Source organism: Herpailurus yagouaroundi, unplaced genomic scaffold (assembly GCF_014898765.1).
Source record: "Herpailurus yagouaroundi ecotype Mexico unplaced genomic scaffold, PumYag 77, whole genome shotgun sequence".
Classification (NCBI taxonomy): Eukaryota; Metazoa; Chordata; class Mammalia; order Carnivora; family Felidae; genus Herpailurus; species Herpailurus yagouaroundi.
The window spans coordinates 56259652-56279781 of record NW_024412388.1 but is presented as its reverse complement, the minus strand read 5'-3'; the positions used below and the strand labels follow the sequence as shown (position 1 = coordinate 56279781).

Genomic DNA, 20130 nt, shown 5'->3' with positions numbered 1-20130 from the left:
ATGGATGGTTGGATGGTGAATGGGTAGGTGCACGGTTAGAAGAGTGGATGGTGGATGGATGAGTAAGTGGGTAGGTGGATGGATGGATAGATCCATGGACATTTTGGGAAGCTTCTGTGTCCATTTCTACCAGGATTCCCCTCCCTTTCCCTTGACTCCTGCTGCAGACTTGTTCTCTTGCTCCTTTCCCCTCAGTTGGCCTAGTTTGCCAAAGCCATGAACTGTCTCAGAGGTGGGGTTCCTACACAAGCAATTTGGTATTGTTGACTAATTCAGAAAAATCAGATGCCCAGTGTCAGCTGTTAAGGGGACACAGTGAAGGAGACAGACAGTACAGTGGGAGAGACAGATGAAGGAAGATGATTATATCTGCATTGGATCTGGGTCAGAGAGAAGCCCAGGAGTGGGGCCACAGAGGAGGGGCCCATAACCCATACCTTGGGCAGGAGTTCCCCTTAGATCTAAAGCTAGGCTCCATCATAGAGCCTCATCTTAAATAAAGTGCATATAGATGACACATAGCTAGACTGTCAGATATATCCTGAGCTGAAAAAATACCTGAAGAACCAAACTCTTGTGAAATCAAAACATTTTATCAGTCACAGGAGCTCAGATTTGATATTATCAGAGAAATATTTTCAAGACCATGGGGAATGGCTGACAGTATAATTTGCAGGAAGTAGAGCACCTCCAGCTTTCAAGGGAGAAGAGAGCTTGGGCTCCAGATGCTATGGGGCCAGAATCAGGGGGTGGGGGGTGACCCTCAAATTCCTGGCTGGGAAGGGAATATTTGACCAGCCTTGGTCTTGTGCAAATCACATACTCAAAGACCATTGTGGTTTGTTTTTTTTAAATTTTTATACTCCCAGAAGACTCCTAATCAGAGTTCTTTGACATGATTTAAAAAATAATTTTCAAAAGAAGAATGTTATGGATTGAATTGTGTCTCCCCATCCCCAAATTCATAGTGGGCATATGTTAAAGTCCTAACTCTCAGTACCTCAAAACGTGACCTTACTTAGAGATAGGAACTTTGCAGATGTAATCAAGTAAAATGAGGTCATTAAGATGGGCCCTAATCCAATAGGTCTAGTGTCCTTTTAAGCAAAGGAAATTTGGACAAGACATAGAGGGAAGACAATGTGAAGAAACATAGAGAGAAGACAGCCGTCTACAAGCCAGGGAGAGAGGCCTGGAACACATCCTTCCTTAACAGAAGTAATCCCATGACACCTTTATTTTGAAATCCTAGCTTCCAGGACTGAAGCAACAAATTTCTGTTGTTTAAGCCCCCCGTCTGTGGTACTTTGTTACAGTAGGTACAGGAAACTAATACAGAAAATTAATAACAACTCTTCTTTAGATCAAGAAAAAAGACTCCATCCATTTTCTAATCATTGGTAAATTCAAGTATTTCACAGGGCAGTTTATTTCCTCTATGATAGTGTACATGTTTTACACAGATTATATGTATGATGTGGTACAAGACAGAGCATAACCATGCCTTTAAAGTTCTTGAGGGGATTGTGGTGTGTTAAGCATGGGTTCAGCTTAGTTTCACAAATATCTATTGATCCTACCATGTGCCAGGTGCTGGCCTAGAAACTAAGAAAATAGAGTTCCTGCTTTCAAGGAACTCACAATCTGATGGAAAAAGCACAAGGGTATAAACAATTATATCTGAGAGCGATAGTGCAGTGATCAAAATGTGTACAGACTGAAAGTTAACAGGGAAAAAGTGACTAACTCAAGGGAAGGGGGCTGGTCAGAGATCGCTTGTCTGGGAGAGGTGGGGTTGGGGAAGCGATTGGAGCCAAGTTAAACCTGCAATCTTCCCCTTGAGTTTACAAATCACAGACACCTACAAACCTATAAATCAGTGAAATAGGTTGATATATGCCATCAGTCTGAATACGTTTTCAGAAGCTGAAAAATCATTTGTGGATCACTGCAATTTTGTTTAGAATAGCTAAAAAAAAAAGGAAGCATCCCAAATCTTTTTTTAAATTTTTTTTAACATTTATTTTATTTTGAGAGAGAGAGAGAGAGAGAGACAGAGTGCAAGTGAAGAAGGGGCAGAGAGCGAGGGAGACACAGAATCTTGGAGCTCTAGGCTCCAAGCTGTCATCACAGAGCTCAATGCGGGGCTCAAACTCATGAACTGCAAGATCATGACCTGAGCCGAAGTTGGACGTTTAACTAACTGAGCCACCCAGGGCCCCCCCTCCTTTTTTTAATGTTTATTTATTTTTGAGAGAGAGAGCGCACAAGAGGATGTGGGTGTGGGCAGAGAGAGATGGAGACAGAGGATCTGAGGCAAGCTCTGTGCTGATAGCGGGGCTCAAACTCAAGAACTGTGAGATCATGATCTGAGCCGAAAGCGAGTGCTTAACAGACTGAGACACCCAGCTGCCCTGGAAGCATCCCAAATCTTTAATAGACAGTGTTAAGTGAATTATAATATATTCATATAATGGTCACACCATGGAAAATTATGAAACTGTTAAAAATGAGGTAGATTCATATATACCATCATGGAAGGATCTCCAAGAGGTATTTTTAAGTGAACAAATTAAATGTTAGAACGATGCACATAGTATGATACCATTTATGTTATAAATATGAGGATATATGCATAGTTACTTATGTTTGTGAATGCATAGAAAGAACTCTGGCAGGATGTATAAAAATTGGTAACATTAGTAGCCTGGCAAGATGGGGGAGGAGAGACAGGGATATTAGATACAGATGCATATATTCATTTAATCTTTTACAACAAAAGAGTTTTTAAGGCAAAACAAATTTTTAAAACATCCCTTGTATGAATGGCTAGTCCCCACCCATAGGCTTGAGGCCCTGGGGCCCTGGGAATCTGCTCTGTGTGTCTGAGCTGACTAGCAGGGAACTCACCTCCCACCCTTGGTCCTCATGCTCTGTCCACCTGGCCGACATGTCCATTTACACAGTGGCTTGCCCCAGCTCCCCACAGTCATGTGCATGCTGTTTACTTTGCTACACTTGTACCTAAGAGATTTGGGTTCAATGCAAGCAGACCTGGCTTCAGGTCCCAAATTTTTCACTCACTATCTGTGTGGCCTCGAAAAAACTACCCTTACCCTCTGAGCCTCAGTTCTCCCACCACAGGATGATCGTGAGAAGTAAATAAGGCAATTCCCAGTAAGGGCTGAATAAATCACAGCTTTGAAGAGATAAATAACAGAAATCAGCTGTTGACTGTGTTGAACTCATCCCCACTAAAATCAAACAAGCCCCAGGTTACCCTTACCTGGGGACTGTCTACCTCAATATAACTGACTGTACTTCACCACTTTTAGTGAAAAAATTAAATCAAACCAAAAGGAAATGAACAGTGGAATTTAAATATTTGATCAAGAGTGCTCATTTTCAGTACATCAGAGTCCACCTTCTTCCTGTGCATTCTTTGTCATCACCTCCCACAACACACACACGCCTTAAAACCAAGATGTTGTGCAGACCTGTTCCCATGGGAAGAAAACCCAATATGACACTATCCAAATGTGCAAATTTGCTGTATATTTTATCAGAGCATTCATCAAGAAGTTTCTTTAAAATGTATGTCCTATAGCATCAAGCATATAGTTATAGAATAAATGCAAATACTAAATATTTATTCAGTCATCACATTATTAAAAATAATAGCATCATTTTCAGCTACCCAGCATCTGAGTAGGCTTCCTATTTCAGGTAATGCTCTCATTCTGTGAGTTTGGGGAAGAAGCAGGAAACTTCCTCCCCCTACAGAAAGTGGAAAAAAGGCAGGCATTTTCCATCCCATTCCCTGGCAGCCAGGGCTCTGATCTGTATGTTGGGCTCAGCCATTCAGATGCCTCCATCTGGAACTTTAAATCGGGAGCAAGTGGCACAAAGACAGGGGGATGGCCGAGATGGTCACAGTCACACAGTCTGGGTGTCTGGCAGCAGCAATACCGGCCACAGGTCACAACCAGACAGTTCCAGAGGCAAGGCTGGACTATGTTCTCAACTGCCCAGTCTACCTTGGTTCCTGTCCATTTTCCACGCCTGGTTCTCTAGCCTTCCTGTTGATTCTGTAAGCCACCCAATATCCCTTCAGTAACTTCCTATTTTCCTTAAGTTAACAAGAGTCGGTGACTATTTAGTTGTAACCAAGAACCTTGGCCGGAACTAATCACTGCAAATTAGTGAGCAGCTATGAGCTAGGAATTATTCTAAGATCTTCATGTGGAGTATCTTACTTAAACTTCATAAGAACCCAATGAGAATGGACCCTGTTATTCCCATTTGACAAATGGGAACACTGAGGCTTGCTAAGGGTAAGTACCTTATTCAAGGTCAACACGTAGAAAAGAGGCAGAGAGTCAGGATTCAGATCCATCCGAGAAACTCTTCCTTCTACTCAGCTCCGAAGGATTTGTGGATCAGTTTACTAGTTACTCAAAGTGTCTTATAGATTGTTTCATGTAATCCTCACAAGTCTTTGGGGTTGGAATTTTTAATTCCTATTTTACAAATGAGGAAACTGAGATGCAGAAGGATTAAAAGTGACTGGCCCAAATATTTATCATAAGCCTTAACACTGCGCATACCCTTTGATCCAACAATTCCAGGTCTGAGCATTTATCCCAAGGAAAGAATCACATGTATGATCAAAGATTGCTCACTGGGCTTTAATTTATTACTAGAAAAAATTAAACACCATCCTTAAGGTCTAACAGTCAGGAAACAGCCAAACAAATTAGGGCATCCCATATGATGGAGCACTGAATGGTCATTGAAAATCAGGCTGTAGAAACAGATGAGGGGTTGCCTAAACCCAGGAGTAACATGAGGGCTGACTTCAAAATGGTGTTCAGGAACTTTGGGGAATGATAGAAATGTTTTAAATCTTGACTGTGGTAATGGTTACACAGTTGTCAAAATTCATCAAACCATACTCTTAAAATGGGGGCACTTATTGTACATAAATTATACCTCAATAATTTTTTTAAAAAATCTTCCATAGAAAAGATTTTTATCAAAGGCAATATTCACAAAATATTAAGTGAAGACATTTACAAAACAATATTTAGAGAGTATTTATTTCCGTGTTTGCTATACGCATAGAGAAAAGAAGGAAATATACCAAAAGAACAATAGTGGTTATCGCTGAATGGTAGAAATTATGGATAATTTAGACCTTCTTTACATTCTTCTGTATTCTTTAGTCAGAAGAAACAAACACTAAAAAAAATTAATGACTTGGCATACGTCACATAAGTATTAAATAGCGGAAAAGAGGGTAGAAATGAGGACTTTGCAGCCAAGTTAATTGTACCTTCTACTGTGCCTCAGAGTTTCTGCTCTGTACCAGGAATTGCTATAATGCTCACTTTGGGAAATTGCCTATAAAACATGTTCTAGCCTGTGAGGAACTTGAACTCTGCGCAGAAGGGTAAGGAGGGAGTGATTGCATCTGGTTAGGGAATCAAGAGAGGCTTCACGGAGGTGGATTCTATGAGAGCCAAAAAGGATGAGTGGGGCTGTAACAGGCAGAGACGAGGGAGGGAGCGCGAGACAGCGACATGCTTGTGGGAACACAGAGGCTTCAGTCTAGACTGAGAAAGTCGTATGGAGGGTGGTGCTGGGTGATGAGGATAGAGCGAAAACTGGAAGTACACTGGGAGGGGCCCTGGAATAAGGCCTGAAATTCGGTCCAACAAACTGCTTTACAGATGACAGGTCAGAGGTACCCACAGGTCAGCAGTGCTTAATCTCTGTTCCCAACAGAGAACCTCTGAGTTATAATGTGAATCCATGACAAAACAAAACAGTTAAGTACTGAGAAATCCAATGTAGGGCTACTTTGGGGGACACATATGATGAATGTGCCTGTCCCAAAGCTGGTACAGACATTCAGGACACCTAGAATCGCTTGTGGTTACTCGGCTACCTCTCCCTCACTGCACCATGGGGACGCCAAGGGCGAAATCAGGAGCTTATTGGGCTTTGTAGCTCTGGGGCCCATCACAATGTGTACCTGTGACTGGTACAGAGTAGGTCAGCAGATGGCTATGTAATAAATGAGCAGACATTTACATCTCTTTTTTAAAATTTTTATTTATTTTGAGAGAGAGAATGTGAGCGGTAGGGCAAGAGCAGATAGAGAAAGAGAGAATGAGAATCCCAAGCAGGCTCCATGCTCAATGTGGAGCCCAACACAGGGCTCAGTCTCGTGACTAGGAGATCATGACCTGAGCCAAAATCAAGAGTCAGAAGCTCAACCGACTGAGCCACACAGGTGACCCATAATACATTTACATCTTAAAAAGATATCTAGGAGAGGAGGTACGGTGTAATGATTAGAGCATAGACATGGAAGCAGATAGCTTGGCTTTGAATCCAGGCTTTGCTACTTACTGACTATATAGCCTTGGGAACGTTATTTAACCCCTCTATGCTTTGGTTTCCTATTTCTATAAAATGAGATCACAAGAGTAGCTGCCTCCTAGGGTTGTTGTGGGGATTAAATGATTTAGTAGATAGAAAGCACTTGGAAGCATACCTAGCACAGAGTAAACTCTATATAAAGTGTTAGATATTATAAGAGATCTTGCTAGTCCAACCTCCTTTAGAGGTAAGGAAACTGAAATCCAAAGAAAGGGTAGTGACTTGTCCAAGGTCGTAAAAGGAGTTGAAAGTGGAACTGAGTGTTCTCTGCCTCTGTGAATCAATAACTGTCTGGGATAAAAGGACTTATTGGTTGGCTTCTTCTCATGTGCCTGGCACTGTCCTAGATCCTGTCTGGGGAACATGCTTCCAGCCTTTGGGTTGGGGTGAAAAGATGCATACACAAGAAACAACTTTAGACCAGTGCAATGCAATAGGGTGCATTCCTAACCAGGCAGCTGGAGAAAACTGGGGCCTCCTGGAAGAAGTGGGATTTCAACCTGGGATTTGTAAGGTGAAGAAATAATTAGAACAGTGGCTTTCTGGTTTTTTTGGCTGAAGGTTGATTAGGAAACATTAGATACTCCTTCTCCACAGACTCTCCCTCCACATTACAGTGAAAAGAACAAGCCCTTTGGAATAAGACAATCTAGATTGAAAGCCTGGCCCCCTTGCTTCTCAGCTAAGTGATTTTGGAATAGTCACTTGCTATCTCTGAGCTTTAGCGTCTTAATCAATAAAATGGAGGTAAAAATGACCTGTTCACAGGGTTATTGTGGGGCCAAAGGAGCTAGTATATGAGAGACACAAGATGATCAAATAAAATCAATTGCTCCCCCCACCTATGTTTTTTGGCCCTCTTCCCTGGCCTACCAGATTGAGGAGTATTTTACTACCTCTGGAATGAGGGACAGGCTGGAAGCTGCCGTCAGAGAACAAATCAAATTAAATCATTGGAAGAGTTTAAATTATCTTCCCCTAAGTCCTGAGACAAGGGCTTTTTTCTTTTTTTTGGGGGGGGGGAGGACAATGGGAAGAAAGTGTTGAGGATGAGGGTGAAGGGAACATAAGGTGCTAGAAAAGGCTGTGGTGAGGACTACAGAGGAAAAGCCCAGAAAGGGGGAGGTAGGTGCTGAAGACATTAGGTATGGCCAGCCGCAAGCAGGATGTCAGCTTTCCTTTGGTGGAAAGGGAGGATACCAACATGTGCTGAGCATGACTAAGTGCCAGTTATTGGGCTGGATGCCGGGGAGACAGCCTTGAACTACGCATGAGTCCTGCCCTAAGAAGCTCCAGGCTCTTGGTAAACATTAGTATGAAAATAAAGTATTAGAATCCAAATAATTTAAATGAGAACAAGAGAGATAACACAGAAGACAGCATGATTGATGTTATGAGGTCATATGGAAGGTGGGTCTTGAAGGATGAATAGATCAATTCAGGGAGGCAATCTATGGAAGGGAGAATGATGCAAGGTTCACCACTGCTGGAGTTAAAAGGGTTTGAGAGATGAAGCCGGGAGGGAGGGAGCTAGATGATGATGGCTCACGTTAGCCTTCTTCCTGGAGTGACGGGGGCCAAGGAAGGGTTTTAAATGAATGGAGAACTCTGTCCAATTTTTCAGTTAGAAAGACCTTTCTGGCAGCAGAATGTGAGGTGCATTGGAATGGGTGAAAACCTGGAGGCAGGATGCCAGTGAAGACACAGTTTCTATGGTCCAGGAGATAGAGCAAGGGTCTGAACCAGGAAACCGAGTGACCGTCTTCTCCCAAGCTCCTCGCAACCATATGCAATCTTGTCCTCTTCGAAACCACAGCATGCATATCCCTCACTCATGACCCTGTGACCCTGCCTGTGTTGGGACTATCTGTCTATTTGTCATCCCGCCACTTCCAGGTTGGGAGCACTTTTCCCTCTCAGCAACACTGGGCCCAAGAGCTCATTCACAGTTGGCACTGATGAGTTCTGAGGGTCATGGGGTTTGAAAAGAAGGGCATGAGGTGAATGCAGCATGTGGTCCAGTTCATGAGCCAAACAAGACCTCCAGGCCGTCTGCTCACTTCCCCTTCTCTATTTGTCCCTAATCAAACTGTGCAAAGAAATGTTTTAGCTGACTTCTGTATTGTTTTGTGAATCAACAAAAGAGTCTTGCAATGTTTACCAACCAGAGCTTTAAGGAAATAACGTATAATCAGGGGAGGAAAGACCAGCTGGTAGTAGTTGGAGTTTGCCTGCATGGTTGTTTGTTTCTCCTCCAACAGAAAAGTCAATTGTGGTTTGTAGCCTAGGGCATTTGCCAGAGGTGAATTTGCTCATACACAAACACACTTTTAGGCAGTATTTTCTCCCTCCCTCTTCCATGACTTTCCCTTTGCTGCCTCTGTTACATCTGTGTGGGCACAGATAAGGTGGTTGCAGGTTAACTAGGGCCGAAAAGTTGTTATCACCTGACACTTGTGCCAACAGCTTATGTAAAACAAGCTGATTCCAGCAAGCACATGTCCCAGGCAGGAGCCGGCCCACTGCTGGCATCTTCTAGGCGCCATTGAGCTGCGTGCTTCCAAGGGCCAAGAATGAGGCAGTGCTGAGGGCTGGGGCCGTGTGGGGCATTGGAAGGAGCTGCCTCTGACAAGGACTGGAATATGTGGGCAGAGGAGTCCGGCAAGAAAGGCTTGCGAGTCCCGAGCAGCACCTGTTCTCAGGGAGTAAATAATACTTGGCCCTTGTGTCATAACGCCTGCCTGTCGCCCAGCAGGCATCCCGTTCATGCTTCATTGTGGGCCGCCAGTCTCACACCATGCTGCTGGTTTAAAATGTGCTTTGGAAAAGACAGCAAAAGTCCTGATGGCTTCTGCTCAGCTGAGGGTCCCTCCCCAACTCTCATTTCACAGCTGCTGTCCAACTGCAGGGCTCACAGGGTGGGCCAGCCAAATATTTGGATCTGGTGCCCCCAGCTCTGGAGAGAGGCTAGGGGACGGGGGCAGAGAGCCTGAGACAGCACTCGGCTGTGGTCCCGGGAGGACAGGTGCTGGTGGCTAAGTCTCATCCTATTCCCCCCACCCTTCCTCTCCTCCTCCCTCTTGCCTCTCTGTTTACAGTCTATTCAAGGGACGATATTTGAAGTATTCAAAATATGGACATCACAGCCCAGGACTGAATACCAGGCCCCTTGTGCGGAAGGAGAGTTAGTCTGTTTAGAGACAAGAAAGACTCATCAGTCTGTTTGGGAATGAATCAGAACCCAGCGATGACTCTGTTTTGAAAGGACATCGTTTATGGGTTGAAGTAATAGAGCAGTGGTTAAGAACTTGGGTGCTGAGGGCAAATAGGCCTGGATTAAAATTCCAGCTCAGCCAAATTGAGCATCAAAACTATGTCTGGGTAAATTTCTATGTCCCTGTTTGTTGGGTGACCAACTCATTCGGGTTTGCCCAGGATTTTCCAAGTGCTGGGAGGCCCCTCTGCTTGGATACATGCAGAAGATAACGATCATGCTTAGCTTCTCCACTGTGAAGATGACCCTGCTGGGGTTATCACAATGCCTGGCACACAGTGAGTGCTCCGCTAAGTAAGCTAGTATGATGCCCTTCTGAGGACCCAAAAGTGTTGGGGTATTCGAGTCACCCCATCCCAAGTCATCTGGGACCCTGCTGGAGTGCAAAAGACACAGCCGCAAACATACCTGTCTCTGAGCAAGCATGGCAGCATTTATGCGTGGAGCTAACCCTGTTAAGTAGCTAGTGTTATCTCTCTCTACATCTCTGAGGGGTGGGACCTGCCAAATGTGAATTGCTAGAAAGGGAAGGACAATAATCTTGAACCCAGCTCCCCTCCATCAAGCCCTGAGTTCTGTCCTAGACCATTCCGCTTCCCTTGAGATAATTCCTTCTACATCTTGAGTACTGCAATAAGCCTTTGCTCAAACTGTCCCCTCTTCCAGAATGCCCTTTCCTCACTGCCATGGCCTTTCAGCCCTCCATCTCTTCACCTGGCAAGTTCCTACTCTCCTTGGGTACCTAACTCAGGCATCACCTCCAGAAATCTGTACTGACCCTTCTTATATGCTTCTATTCTCTTAACACCCCTTATGTATTTCTGCTGCTACATCTCCCTCATACTATTATAATAATTTACTAATGGACTCTCTCTGTGAGCTCCTTGAAAGGACTGTTTCTCTCTTTCCACCTCCCCCAGAGCCAAACAGTCCCGACGCATACCAGGTGCTCCAAGAATGTTGTGGAACTGAAAGTATAACATGATTATTTTGACTTGATAATAGATATGATTACTTGAGTGCTTATGATGTGTCAGGCACTATGCTGAGCATATCTATTATCTCATTTAATCCTCACAACAAACTCATGAAGTCTAAGGACAGATAGGAAAACAAGGCTCAGAGAGGCTAAATATCCTGTCCAAGGTCACACAGCCAGTAAGCAGTAGATCCAAATTTTGAGTCCAGATCTGCCTATCATGCTATTAACCACTGGGCTCCTCTATGACCACCAGTGCCTAACTCAGTTCTCTGCTCATATTAAGCACTTGGTATCAGATGACAAGTTGAATGGATGGTATGGGGTAGGGACCAGCAAGTTTTCCACAGGAAGTACAGCAGTGGACAGAGGTCCATTGCCTTTGGGTCCTCACAGGCCAGCTGTGGTGTGTTTTCAGGAGCTGCCAGCTCTCTGGGCTGGCACTCAAAGCTCTTCCTAATTCCAGGGCTTATTTTCACCCTCATACCTTCCCGGCCTTTCTCATCCTCCCAGGGCAAGGTGAGGTCTGAGAAAGCTGAGGAATGCAGCTGAATTGTCTTCAACAAATTCTTTTGTCGATAAGACATGGGGGAGTTTCCAGACACTTTCCTATGACTGTTCCAGCTAAGAACATTGAGCTAAGCTACAATGACTCAGCCCATGGAAAACCAGGGCCGCTAAAGTTTCCCAGGAAGTCAGGTTGCTGTATGCGTCTTTGTCCAGCCAGGGCAGGAAATCACAGGCAGCCCAGCGTCCTTGGAGCCTCCCTGTGGAGGAGATGGGCAGGAGGGTCTGAAGAATGAGCACTGTCACTCAGGGAAGAGAGGCTAGGTCTGGAAGTGTGTGTCTCTCCTTCCCTCCAGGACTTCTCATCTAGAAGAAACCTCAGGGACGGGCTTAGACGACGGGTCTAAGAGGGTTAGAGGGTTAGAGTCCTGGCAGTGAGACAACAGCCAGTGACGCAGCCTGTCTGGGCTTCGGAGTCCTCTCTGCAGAATGGGGAAGAGAAAGGTACCTACTTTATAGGGCTCCTGTGAGATTAAAAGAATTAAGCTCTACACGGTGCTGAGCAATTAGCACACCTAGTAGACACTTGAGAATAGTGGCTGGTGTTGTGTGAGTGAAGGAAAGGAAAACCGTTGAGGGGAGACCCCAACACCAGGGTGGCCAGGATTCTGGCCGATCCCTCATTGCTCAAGGACCGAGCAAGTCTACTTGCTGTGCCATTGTGACTACTCCCGGGCCGAGCAGCACGTACGGCGTTCCTCTGACCAGCAGCTCCCAAAGTGTGTTTTCTGCAGGCTGGTATCTGCAGGAAGGACTGGTTCAGCCTGAGCCCATTGTGTTTACAGCACATGTGTTTTGCCTTGGCAAGCTGGAAGTGCATGACCCCACAACATTATCTCCAGGGGCCCTTTTCTCCAGAGGTCAGGCAGAGTCTGCTTTCTTACCCAAAGAGGGCCTTGGCTTGGAGAAATTTCTTCTGGACACATTGCATGAGGGCTCATGAACTCCATAGTCTTGGCTGTGTCCCCTTCCCCTCTTACCTCCTCTCCCCCCCTTCTTTGGCAGGATCTGACGTAAATGAAAATTTATGCTCCAGGGGAAAAAAGATGTGTAATGTCTTAGATAATATCTTTTCTTCTCTGACTTTGAAGTGTGTCAAAGAAAAGCCAAATGGCCTAAAATTGATAATAAGTAGTCTTTTAGTGTGGTTTTATCTTCTTGTCAAGTCAACAAGTATCTATTAAGTTGTAAGTGTTGGAAGACTGGGGCTGTGAAGCCTGGTCAGAAAGTCCTGTGGAACTGATTTAACAGTCAAGAAATGAAAGTCTCAGAGAAGAAGAGACATTCTGAAGATTATTAGCCAGCTTCGGCAGGGGCTGGGGTAGGAGTAGGATTTAAATCCAAGACTCTGATCTTTGGCTTAACTCTCTCTCTTCCTTCTCCTCCTCCTAATGGCCACCCCGTGGTGTCACTGGTATGGTTCTGGGCAAGTAAGAGCACCAAGAATTAAGGGTAACACCTTCTGCCTTTGAGGGGCTTTCAGTCTAGTAGAGAAATGAGCAGATTAAATGATGAGCAGATGATCCTTAATAACATGCTTGAGAGAAAGAACAAAGGCTTTCATGCAAAACTGACCACATCCTGGCTTTGTATCCTACTAAAGCCCCACCCTTCATCCTCTGTGGGGCCTGAGACATGTCACCTAACCTCCTAAAGCCCCAATTTCCTCATCTATAAGACCACCTCTTAGGGTCACTATGAAAGCATTTAGAATAGAGCCTAGCACATACTAGGTGCTTAATAAGTGGAAGCAAAAAATAAATCCAACCTTACGAAACGCTACCCCTTCCTCTTAGACTTCTCTGTGGCTACCCTGTCATTTGCAACATGGACTTACATCTGTTTTCCCCTTCAAGACTCATAAGAGCTTTCAAAAATAACTAGGGAAGACTCTGAATAAGTATTCATTGAATAAATGGCTACATGGGTGGGTCAACAATAAAACTAACAAACACAGAACACTTACGATGTGCCCAGGATTGTTCTAAGTACTTTACCTGTTCTATTTAGCTTATATGTTATGTGCATTATATTTGCACAACAACTCTATGAACTCTGGGTATTATTAACATCCCCATGATGTTTCCTAAGGAAACAGACTCCAGAAGATATTAAATATCTTGCCTAATGTCATAGGTAGTATGTAACTTAGCTGAGATGAAGCCAGTTAAGCTGGCTCCAGAGTTTGGACTCCTACCCGGAACACTGCACTCACTGACTGACTTTGACTGACTGAACGAATAATGATTGAATGACTATAGAGACCAGGTACCCCTCTTTTCCACAGGTACTGAAGCTGAGGCTGACTGAGTATAAATGACTGGCTCGAGGTCACACAGTCAACTTAACAGCTAAGATGATTATGACATGGCAGGATTCCACTTCCCTTCCCCCTTTGAAGTTGATGTAGCCATGTGACTCACTTTATCCAATCAAATGTGGGTAGAAATTGCATATAGCACTTCTGGATGGAAGCTTTAAGAACTTGCCACATTTCTTAGAAGCACACGTTGAAATGAGGCCTCTATCTGCCTAAGTCACTGAGTGACTAAAATGAGCATAGTCTACCTGCCTACCAATGATAGTATTAAGGGAGAAATAAGTTTTTATTATGTTAAGCCACTGAGATTTGGGAAGATTTTGTTATCACAGCAGAGCCTGGGTTCTCCTGACTGAGACAGGTAGAACTAAGAATGGGAGCCCAAGTAATCGAATGCCTCATACAACTTCTGTTGCATTACCTTGTCCCAGTCAACAATAGACACTCACGAGTCTTACCTACCAATGACTTCTCCCCCTCACCCACTGGACTATTCTTGGATTGAATGAAGTGGATTATTTATGGCATGAAGGGAAGACAGCTGCAGAATTCCAGCCCCTGACAGGTTTTAGACAGACATTGACAGCTTGGCTCTGCTTATTTGATATACCAGATACCTACCCCCTTCCTAAAAGTGTGCCTTGTATTAATTTGTCTTAGTGAATAGAATATTTTAGAGAGAGTGAGCTTTTCATAAAGTATTGAGATTAGCAGCCATATCTCCTAAAGATGCAGAGTCAGGTGTAATTGGCCAGATATGTATTTGACTGGTTTTTTAAAGGTTGTAATGAGTTTTAAGGATAATTAGTTACATAACCTAACAGGCTTATTACTTTCTATTTGGCAAATGCATTAATAGTAAAACAATTTATATTGGCATCAAAAATGTTCAACTGATTTTTCAAAAACATTTTTGATTGGTTAAATGAATCTAACTAGAGTTTTAAAAAAGTAGTTTCTATATGTAGAGTATCATTTATATTTATGTTATTTAACCAATGAAAGAAGATTACACAAAAGAAGAGGATGTAGATTTTAAATACGGCTTTTTTGATTTTAGGATAAATCAATACATATAAATTTTTGTTGACACACACCACGAAGTTAATAGTGTGTAGGTCTAGGTCAACTTTATATTCATCCTTACATTTTTTTGCATCCTCTAAATTTTATGTATAGACTCTATATGTTTAATATCACCTGGATTTTCCCATAGACTATACTTACAATCAAAGAGTCTGATCAAGTGTGTCCTAAGTAATGGTAAAGTTAGGTTTCCTTCTCTGAGATTGGCTGGCTATCTTTGGGGTCACTGTAGGCCAGCTTGAAAGTTAATCTGAGCCCGCTGTGTTGTCTGATGAGGGCAGACCCAGAACGTGACCACACGGGCCTGGATGAGACCCTGGACCACACTGGGTATAGCCTCTCCATTTCAATGAGAAGGGAACTGAGGCCCACAGAAGGGATGTGCCCACAGCCACAGAGCTAGTGAGTGAACGAGAACTAGAACCCAGGTCTGTCTGATGCCAAAGTTCATATACTTTCCAGCACCCTCCAATTTTGAGGGGGTTGTAAGCCCCTGGTTTGCATTATTGTACTAGATGCTCTTTTGAAATGTAGGTAGACATCATGAGATTCCCCATATTCTGGTACCATTTGCCAATTGCAGTGCACTTTACCATTAAAGCATTTAAAAATGCATTATCTTGGGGTGCCTGTGTGGCTCAGTCAGTTAAGTATCTGACTCTTGGTTTCCGCTCAGGTCATGATCTCACAGTTTGTGAGTCTGAGCCCTGCGTCAGGCTCTGCTTTGGCAGCGTGCAGAGCCCGCTTGGGATTCTGTTTCTCTCTCCCTCTCTCTGCCCCTCCCCTGCTCACAGTCTTTCTCTCTCTCTCAAAACAAATAAATAAACTCAAAAAAATAATTAAAAGAAATAAAATAAAAATGTGCTATCTCACTTAAACCTATGATAAATAACTCTGTGGGCCACAAAGGACAGTTAGCACCAAAACTCTGTCCTCTTGTTTTCTTGGCCTGTCTTTCCACATCAGCATGCTTCCTCACCTTCATATGCTCAGCGTGAAAAACCATGTGGTACCACCATATCTTGGTGCCTCTGTTCCTCTACTATGTGCTTTAGGGCAAGTGCTTGAACGCCCTGAACTTGAGTTCCCTCCTGTGTAAAATGAGCATAATAATCTAAGTTTTCCAGATGATCAAAGGAAATCACACAGGTAGGATGCAGGGCCGGGTTCATTTCTATGCTGCAGTTCACCAGGTCGTCCCACCCACCGATGCATTCAACTGATGGTTTCATGGCATGCCCCTTCTATTCCCTTCTATAGCATCTTCTCTATGTCATAGGCTGGTGCCCTCTGCCTCACCAAACCCTGCCCCTCCAACACAGTGTCACCTCCTCTGAGAAGGATGCCCTGACTCCTTTAACCAAACCAAGCGCTCCCACTTTTGAATCCCTATTGAAATTATGGTTCTTGCCACACTTTCTTATACTTTTGGCTTTATCACTAACTGGGTGACTGCCTTCTGTATATACTGTGCCATGTTGGTCAAGGATCTTTTATAACAGACAAAGCTGGATCTTTAACTCAGGCTTTCAAACATTTTTGGTATCTATATATCTACCTATCTATCCATCCTTACACACACATATATATGGGTATATATGTATACCATATACACACATGTGTGCATGTGTGTGTGTGTGTGTGTATGCATACATATATATTTTTGATAACTCAGCTCTTGTTTTTGCTCCATTAGAAGAATAGATCAAGGCCTGGAAGATTCTGTTTTTCTTCCCGAGCTTTGAAAAGCAAAGATAAATGTGAACACTAAACAGGGACAGAGGGAAGTATGCTTGGGAATGGAGAAGGGGACAAGAATGGCTAAATACATTATCTCATTTAACCCTCAGAACAACCCTGTTGTGAGGTCCACTTTACAGATGAGGAAAGTGAGGCCTGGAACGGTTAAGTGCTACATCCAAGGTTGCAGATGCAGATTAGATAGACCCCTAACTATGCCTCGTTCTGAAGTTGATGGGTTGTTTTGGGTTTTTTGTTTGTTTGTTTTTTGTTGGTTTTTTTGTTTTTTGGTTTTTTGTTTTTTTTTTTTTTTTCCAAAACCAGGCTGTGTCCCTCTTGCCAGCTGTGGGGTAGTGGTTGGGTGCTGAGCTGGACTCCTCTTGTTTAATTCTGGTCCTGCCACTTTCTTGCTACATGACCTTGGGTGAGTTACCTAATTCTAGGCCTTGGTTCTGTCATCAATAAAATGGGAGTGATACAAAAAGAATGATTACTTCAGGAAAAGGTTGTGAAGCACTTGGAAGTGCTTTAGGTTTAGGTTTATAGCACTTTCAGCAAGGGAAGCACTTGGAAAAGTTCTTGGAGCAGAGATAGGCCTCTGTCGGCATGAGCAATGGTCATGGGGTGTCCCCATGAAGGGAGCAATGGCCCCGGCAGCACCCAGCAGGTCCAGGAGGACCCCACTTCCTCTGCACCTAACGTCTCCTTTGTGCCCCTTCCCCAAGCCCAGGACCCAGGCATGGCCCCAGCTGCTCACGTCATCACAGCATCCATTCCCATTCTTTCTGCAGGTGGTTTCAGCTAAGGCACAGGTGGAGTTTTGATGACTGGAAATACACCTTGTGGAAAACCAGTGAGAGCAAAACTCTTCAATACGCTCCATTTTATCAATTTCTTCTCTTGGGTTTGCAGTTCACACAGCAGCAGCTTCAGTTTCTTCTTCATTTTCATATCTCCCTTAGTCCTCAACATGGTTAGGAAAATGCCCAGGGTCACACAGCTACTAAATGAAGGAGCTGGGATCTGAACCCAAGCCACCTGACTCCAGACCATGCCTGCTTAACTACTACCCCACAGGACCTCCCCCTGTCGTTATGGAATATGCCTTGAGGACAGGCATCACCTCCCACCAGACTTCCCGCCGTGGCTGGCACCTAGCAGCTTGCTCATAATAAATCATCAGTACCCACTGACAGACTTGCCTGACAACATTATATGTTGTAATCTCTTCTCTTCAGAGCTGCTTATGCCAGGGTTGAACTGGAGAAAAGTTAAAATATTCATTCATTCATTCATTCACTCACTTATTCATCAAATGTGTACTGAATGACTAATCAGGGCCAGACTCCAAGCTCGGCGGCGTTAGAGGAATAAAAACATGTAAGACAAGATCCCTGCACTCTAGCTCCATGGGCAGTGGGGGTGGGGGCAGTGCAGGGATTCTCAACCCTGCAGAGACATTTTCATCTGCTGAGGAGATTTAAAAAAAAAAAATACTAATGCCTGGGCCTCACCGCCTGTATTTCTGATTTAGTTGATCTGAGGTGGGATCCCAGGCTTTGTGTGTTGTTGTTGTTTTTTAATAATAAACTTTTTATTTTAGGACAGGTTTAGGTTTATAGAATTATTATGAGGGTTGTAGAGAGAGTTCCTGTCTACACCATTCCTAATTTCCCCTACAATTAACATCTTACATCAGTACAGTACATTTGCCAAAATTAATGTACCAGTATTGATGTATTGTTATCAACTGAAGCTAATATTTTATTTAAATTTCCACACTTTCTCTCTAATGTCCTTCTCCTGTCCCAAGATCCTATCCAGTGTACCACATTACATTTAGTTATCTTGTCTCCTTGGGCTTCCCTTGTCTCTGACAGTTTCTTGGCTTTGGTTTTTTGGTCTCTTTAAAAGTTCTTCAGATTCAAATACACAGGGTTTAGGACCTCTGGTCTGGGGTCAAAAGCATGGAAATTTTAGAGATTAGGCTGTTTGGGCTCAAACTCTGGCTGGGCTACTTAATAGCTATGTGAACTTGGTACAGTAAGTAAGCCTGTGGGGCCTCCATTTTCTCACATATAAAATGGGGATATCAGTGGTACCTATCCCATTAATTTGTGAAGGTCTAATGAGGCTAATATTTCTCACTTTTTTACATCATAGCACCCAGAGAAATGGAAGAAACTACTCACAGCCAAGAATTAGAGAACCAAAGATTTGAGCCACCTGTAGCTCTGGTAATGCCACTTTAGGAAGTTCTGGGTTAACATCTGTTGAGGCACATGAGAATGTGCATGGTCTCTGTGGCAGACTCTGGGTGACCAGCGACGGACAAACCCCAAGGCACCTCGTAATACCGTGAGTTACAAGAGCAGCCAGGCTGCTGACACATGAAGAATGCAGAGCGCCTGGCAAATTAAGCGCCGGCATTTGGAAACCGAAGGCTCGAGATCTCTTGTCAGGAGCCTCCAAGGCGAATCCCTCCAGCAACTACTGCCTCTCTGGCGCCACCATCTGGTATCCGCTGGGCGGTTTGCTGTCACCAGAACTTGTCAAAACTGGAAAAAAAATTTTTTTTTCAATAGATTTTTACTTTATTGGGAAATTGAAGACTTGGATACATTAAATGAAATCCACTTCTAGGGGAGAAAAATTTAAAAATCACAACAGAAAAAATGCTAACACCCTCCAGGCCATAGCAGAACCCAGAGAATACATTCATCCAATCGAAAAATTCTAGGCACTTCATAATTGACCTTTTGATACAAAATGATCTATTAAATTTGCAAGTCGTGGTTCTGGGTGTTGAGGTTTATAGGACAAGCTTCAAACCTTGAGCTGATTCCATGAGGAGTTGTCTTTTGAATCAGGTTTTCCTTGTTTAAGAGGGCACAGCAGCACCAGCACCCACCTTCTGGCCGCTTCTTTCTTGGCCTGGTGAGCCTGCACCGCGGCGCCATCCACCCTGGAGCCGGCAACCACCGCAGGTGCAGCAGCTTGCAGTTGCCAATCTCCAGCAACATTCCCTGAATCTTTCCAGCCAGCTTTGAATACGATGTTTGGGTAAGTGGGAGCAAACTTTCTCCCAGCATCTGCTTCTGGTTTCTGCAACCAGCATGGAGGTGTTGAGGGGGTGGGGGTCCTGCCCCCACGCGTGCACCACGGTCTGCGGTGCCCACAGACTCCGGAAGATGATGGCGGAGGCCACTGCAGGCACGTTTGCATGGTGCAAAGACACTGACCATTTGATTCCAGCCAAACTTTGTTTCCTCAAAGCTGATCTGGGGATCAAGTTCCAGATTCCAGCGTTCAGTACATCTTCAGTAACAGGAAGTCTTCTGTCCCCCCTACTTGCTAGGTATGCATTTCTTGAGGTGGAAGAAATTAGAGATGTCAACAATTGTTAACTCACGATGGTTTTCTTTACAATTTGCCCACAGATGTGTCAGCGCCATCCCTACCGGCCAGTCCTTGCACCTTTGAGACCAAGAGAGATTCATGGATGATTTAGAAATAATAAGAAATGCTGATGTGCAGAAAAGTCTTCTCACTGTTATAAAGCATTTGTGTTCCTCATCTTATAGTGAAATGTATAAATGGCAAGAGTTTTATGGGTGACAGATCAGGGTTCAAATTTTAGCCTTACTATGTAACCATGGGTAAATTACTTAATTTCCCTGGGCTTCCATCCCCTCATCTATAAAGTCAGAATAAAAA

General features: G+C 43.9%; 1 long non-coding RNA gene across 1 annotated transcript in view; it reads left to right on the top strand.

The window, feature by feature from the left end:
* Nucleotides 1–19957, top strand: part of LOC121027285 (uncharacterized) — a 22700-nt gene extending 2743 nt beyond the window's left edge. The window contains exon 3 of the long non-coding RNA XR_005788642.1: nt 18577–19957. This is a non-coding gene — a long non-coding RNA (uncharacterized LOC121027285). The remainder of the gene's footprint in view (nt 1–18576) is intronic.
* Nucleotides 19958–20130: the final 173 nt, after the last annotated feature.